This window comes from Rhyacophila brunnea, unplaced genomic scaffold, assembly GCF_057557595.1.
Source record: "Rhyacophila brunnea isolate RB1 unplaced genomic scaffold, BYU_Rbru_1.0 scaffold_57, whole genome shotgun sequence".
In the NCBI taxonomy this organism is placed as follows: domain Eukaryota; kingdom Metazoa; phylum Arthropoda; class Insecta; order Trichoptera; family Rhyacophilidae; genus Rhyacophila; species Rhyacophila brunnea.
Window position 1 is genome coordinate 904,095 of NW_028233245.1, and position 6,774 is coordinate 910,868.

A 6,774-nucleotide genomic window follows, 5' to 3' on the forward strand; every position below is an offset into this window, starting at 1 on the left:
CCATAAACATTATTTATATGTGTGATTATTTATATATTTATAGAAATTTTTTAGTAAAGCAATTACTCTATGCCGGTCTATCACTACATATACCACTTTTTTCCAATTATATTATATTACTTTTATATAAACAGCACAGTCAATTCTTTTTATGGTTGCTCTGCTTTATTGCTGTTAGGTTTGAATTTTTACATTTTTGGCTATTTATTATTTTTTTAATCCGGAATATACCTTGACTCTTGCAGTTTTAAAATAAAATAAAATAAATCTTAGATTACATACATATTCATTGTTATTAATGTATTTTTTGTGCTCCTTGGGTAGTATATGAACTTTTAAATTATTTTTTGTTTCTGTTGCGGGTTTCTAAGATTATAAACATTTTAATCGCATTTTTGAATACAACTATAGCTGTGTATAAATACTTTGATTTCTTATTTATATCATGAATGAATCATTTATATTATACGTTTAAATTTCGTTTTGTCACCGCATTCAAAGTGCACAAATTTTAAATCTACATTTTTTTCTGAGAATGGAATTGTAGTATTTACAATTACGTTGGGTTTTCTTTCTTTTTTCTTGCATTTTAGAACTTAGAACTCAAACCAATATTATAAGGTTTTTATTGGTTTATTTTTTATGACTTTAAGGTTTATTTACAAAGTTTCCTAGCATGACGTCATCTAAATGTAAGTTGCACTGCTCTAATCTTTTTTGTGTGAATGTAATAATTATCGAAGAACCAAACAACAATTGTCAATCCATCTATGAATAACACACGCGGTTATTTAATTTTACACTAAAGTGCTTAGCAAACTAAAGAAACAGCTTCCTAGATTATTTTTATCACGACCTGCTAAACAAATCCTCTAGGTTTTTAAAAAAATTATAAGGAACCTAATTGACTTCAGTTATTACCTATAAAGTCACCGGTTGAGGACTTTCGAATCCCATAATAGGTTTTATTTAGTAGTATTGAATTTATCTTTGACTGTACACATAGTATTACCTTTAACAACTAAACAATAAAAATATGTTTTTTTGATCTTTTTTAAAAAATTATAAGCTGCCATATGCCTTCTTTTGTTTCATCCTCGGAACACACTAATTTATTCATGTATCTCTTAACTATCTGAACTTCTATCATAAATGCTTCATATAAAAATTTTAGAGTCCGTATCATACCCTGACTCATAACTCACGCGGTTATTAGTAAGCCTGAAACTCAAGTTTGTAATTTTTTTATCCTGATTTTATATCTAAACGGTTTTCCAATAAAGAATCACACACTTTTCTTGCTCTTTGAGCTTAGTATGTACCCTAATCTTATAACTTATACTACTACAAATTAGATGCATGTAAGTTTAACTCGCCTGGTTTTCAGCTAGATTGTCGATACCATTGTCAATCTTTTCTTAGATTACTTTGACATGAATTGGCTTCTATTAAGTCACCAATAAGCTGTCTCAAAGCGTTCACTTTATATATTATGTCACATCTTTTTGCACATTACAAATTTTATGGTTTGATATCTAGCTCTTTGAGTGCTTTAGCAAACGTAATATAATTGCCTCAGATTTGACTTATACTTCTATCGATTAGTTCTGTTGTTCTATTACACGCTATATGCCCAAAAGAAAAATTTTGATTTAAACTGAACGTTATTATTTTATTATTTTTACACCTTAATGTTGCCTACGTGTGCATTTGCTATTCATAAAGCACCTCTATTACTCATATCTTTTAATTAGATTATAATTAACCAAAAGTTTCAAATTCAATATATCGTTGAATATGCTACCAAATATAAAAAAATTCATACAATCGGTATTTTTCATTAAAAAAAGTATACAATATTCCCCGGGCTGATAATGTGCGAAAATTGGCCTTTAGAAACTTATGTTTCCTCTACCTAATCAAGTTGCGTATTTACACTTTTCTTATATTTTAGATTTAAGCAGGATTACCTTGCATTTTGCATAATTTCTGCGTAAAAGAGACATTGGTTATTTCTTATCATGCTTTTAACCTCGTTTCCTGGAGTATCTTTTATTATATTGCGGAGGAAAATGTTAACTATATTTGATATAAAAAACAAACATATATAATATTCTGTTATATTTTACATTAAAGATTAACCATGATAGGATGAATATTCTTTTGAATGTATTTTCTATACTCATTCCCAATCAGCTTGATAAACCGATCATCAGATCAGATTTTTGCTAGTTATACGGTTTTATTTTTTAATAACCATATTGTAGTCTTTAAAAGATCTAATACAATAAATAAGTGTCAACAGTCATTAGCATCTCTGTCAAGCTTTTGGTATACATATTGAGTGATCTATTTACACGGTTAAGTGAATAAAACCAGCCTACACCTCCCCTAATTCTACAAATTAAGTCATAAATTCATCAACATGCAAGAAGTACGTATGATAGCAAATGTATTTATGAATTTTCTCGATATTCTGCAGATACACTCGTTTTGCTTTGGGTACACGGAACTATAATACAATATCTCAACATAGTTGATATTTTACCCTTTAATGCTTGATTAGAATCATAACTATGAATATGCTGAAGTCGATTTTACGATTGCACTCTCTAAAAAATCGACATACGCTCGCCTGGTATATCGTCTATTACAGGCACTTCTCGCTTTTTATGTGTCTTATAGCTAATTTTATTTAATTTCACTGAGTTGCTTCCAGTCATCTCTAAATACTGACTGATATTAAAATGACCGTCTTCGACTAGTCAAATAACTGTGCAATATAAACTATGCTTCTTACGTTTTCTATTTCTAAATTTTATCTTGCATGTTTGAATAATCTCCAGGCTTAACTTATTGAACTAATTTGCATACACAGACCATGGATCATGTTGCAAAAGCCCAAATGTTTTTATTTCATCGCCATGTGATTTTACATCGCATATATTGGAAAACTTGTGCCTTGCGTGAAGTATTCTTCCTTCGCTATTTTATAATGTAAGATGACTGGTAGTTATAATTTAAATAAGATATCTGTTATAGTTCCAGTATTTTTCTCTTTACTTTTATTTCGGTCTTGCGCTAAACAGATCTAAAGACACTTAAAGCGATATTGTTTATACTATTCCTGCGGTTCATAACCATCATTGGTCTATTTTTAGACTCGAGACTGCTCGAGTACGATATTATATGTTAATATGTCGATTTTAGATCTTTTCATGATATCTTCAAAATCTTATTTCAGATTCTGGATGTTATTCGGGCTTCAGTTTGCTTTTAAAAAAACTTTCGTTCCTTTTCTGTTTTTTTAATTTTTGCCCATGTAGCCACATTAGGAACCACAGCTTTTATCAATTTTACTCGAGGTTTTAGGTTACTTTTTATACAAAGACAACACTTATGTTTGTATATACACAATTTATAGTATTTTAATCTTTACAAGGCCAATGATTTTGTACCTTTCTATATTTGGATTTACTTTCTTTGTCGCCTTTAGTAATAATTTTTCACAATATTTATCTCTGATGGATATTTAATAGTATAAAATATCAAATCTTGTATTTTTGCAATCATTTGAAGCTTTAATGTGCATATATATAAAATTTGATCTTTTCATAGTTAGTTTCAGGGTAAATGCGACGTAAAATTACTTTTGTGCCTAATAAATTTTAGTGATATAAAGATGGTATGAAAGTTAAAATTATTAACCGGCATAAAAAGTATATGCTTAATCTATTCGCAATTAAAATACCTCGGCCACCTCTCTATGTTTCTTCATATACCGTGTTTCACGGTGTAAGGCGCTTTTTGTGGTATCTTCCTGTGGATTCTCTTCTTAGAATCATACAGTCTAAAAGTATAATTCACATATTTTATACGCTCGATCATTAAAATATAGAGGAAAACCGTCATTTCTGGATGTACTTTATTAAATATGAATTTTAATAACTCTATATTCCGCTATATACATCGCTTTTTTAAGAAATTAATAATGAAGTCTCCATTACGAGGTTCACCGCAATAGTATCAACAGTTCTATGTTTTTATGCATAGTTGAATTTATAATAGCAGAATATCTTTTCTTATTCACTTAGACTAAAAGCTTCTATTTGTGGCCTTGTCTTTGCATAGACGTAGACTTCGTCTAGACTATTCGAAGGAATGATACAAAAAAATGTAAAAATATTGCGATCTTAGAGCACATAGTTTCAGGCGGGTTACCGAAACTAGCTAGTAGCATATTACACCCGCTATGGTTTATTAAGGCTTATATTTTTAGAAAAAAAAGCACCTCATTATAAATTATCATCAATCAAGGTATGTTATTTCACGTCAAATCTGTCACTTATTATGCCCTGCTCATAGTATGTTAAACATATCATATTTGTGTTATTAAACTCAACTTTTTCGGAAATACAGAGCTTCTCTACCTTGTCAGCTTCTTCAAGATTTATGCAATGTTTTAGCAATTTTCAGATAAACAATGTTTACCATCATAGTTTCAATGTTTCATTAAGGTGTATCTTTGATGTGTAACAAGATATTTTAAAGTACTAAAGACCAAGCATAAATTCCGCTAAATATTACATATTTGCGTTTTTTGGCGCTTCTAAATTTGACTTTCTAGCCTTCATAGATGATAATAATTAGCCACATTCTCTTTTAACCCACACTATGTTTTTCTCCCCTGTATAACCTTCAAAAAAATCCATTGCTTCTATATTTGCTCTCCTTATGTATGAATTCGTTATATTATTTAGATCTGCTGTTTTAGCTTCCTTAGCCAAGTTTCGCATGTCTTAGATGTTCATTGGTTACGATAGAATTTTTATACAGCATCTTTATACTTGTTTTTTTTATGTGTAGAGTCTTTTGATTTCTCTATTTTTTCGCTGACATTTTTTTTTCTTTTATTTCTTCAGCTATTTTTTCGGGGCGAGGAAATCCTTTTTATAAATTTATTAGGCTCTAAAAAAAAGTTTGGAGGTGAATTATATCAGAAGTAAAAAATCTGATAAGAAATAAGCATAAAATTATTAAAAGATTATCTTTAAGCCTCTTCACAAAATAGTAAAACAAAATAAAATATGATTGATCATGGGATTATGCTCATCATCTATGAGCCATACAATGAAATTAATGGCATATGTTATATAGAAATAGAAAAATCTTACGTTTAGTGATGTGATGCACCCTGTGAGGTTACAGATTTATTTTTAACAATTTGTGCGATATGTGTATGCCTTCTTGTTTATATACAAATAAAATCACATGCGGCTTGTCAACACTTTTTTGTGTACAGTTATGCATGTTGTAACTTGGTTCTGTTCCGATTCCGCAAAGATTTCGTTTTAACAAGAGATCTGTAATTTACATCATTATTTTTTTCCACTAGCTATACATGCACATAATATACTATGTTTTTTTATAGTTATGTAGTCGATAATAAGGTGTCTCTTATAATTGTATTATAAATATACCCACTTTTGCGAAAAAAAGAATCTCAGATTTATAATATTCTGATTTTCTTTGAATGAATCTTTCACCTTAGAGATTTTTTATATGGTTTTAATTTAATTTACATGTCTAAGCCTTTTCTTCGCTTGTATTTTGTTTTCCATATATTCGAAATTTATATTTTTTTCGTATTTGAAACCATTATTTCTTTAGTTTTGAAAAACCTTGCAATATGACCTTAATTTTTACTGCAGAAACATATATTTTTTGACCACGTTAACTATTCAAGTTTTTCTCTCGATTAGCACTTCATCGGCCTTTGAAAACTATGGGATGTAATTCGAGAGTATTATATTTCTATTTATTTCTAACACGTCTATACTTTTCTGCTGTCCCTAAGTTTTTATTTAAAAGATTGCAATTAGTGATAAAGTTCGTAAGTATAATCTTCAATACACTCGACTCTTTTGTCCATCACATTCATTTATTTTCACAATCTTCCACTCTATTTAGTTTTTTGTATTGTATTAAATTTACCAGCATATTGATTTTTTTTGTATCTTCACTCCGCGGATTCTCTTTTCTCCATTTTTTCCTGCTGTCGCCATGTAACTTTTGGATACCAAAGAATTCGGCAATTGGTATATTTTTTATTTAATATTTTTATTTGACGATATACTTTGTTTCTTTACATATGCTAGAATCTAGGGATTAGCATAATGTAACATAATGAATTTTTGACGGAGTCTATGATAAATCAACACATTTCTATAATTCGATTATACCTTCTTACAAATGAAAAATTTATTTTATAACTTTTTAGATATATACCATTTCCTATCTTATTGAGGTTTACCCATTTCAACATGAATACCTTTTTTTTTTGCTTTTCTTTTATCTATGCATTAAATTATTGGAAATTTTTACTTTCAGACTTACTTTGTTTTCCGTTATCTTCTTCTACAATTGTTTCATAAAATTTTCTTATGATCTTATTCTAACTTAATATTCTAAGTAAATCATAAAGAGCTTCTATGTGCTAGCAAATTGTTGCCGAATGAGAACTATCTAGACAAAAATTTTGGACCAAATAAATTTCAACTTCGATTCATTTTTGTCTTATGCAAGAGCATTTTTTATTTTGAGATTGTTTTATATAATCCTACCATTTAATATGTGAGATACTATTTCAACACTATGATATTTTATTATATTTTCAATGCGCTATAATATACAGTCATTTGGGATAAATTCACGTTCACTGTCTGAAACTAAGTTTTTGGATAGGTTAAAAATTCTTACGTCTCATTTATGGCG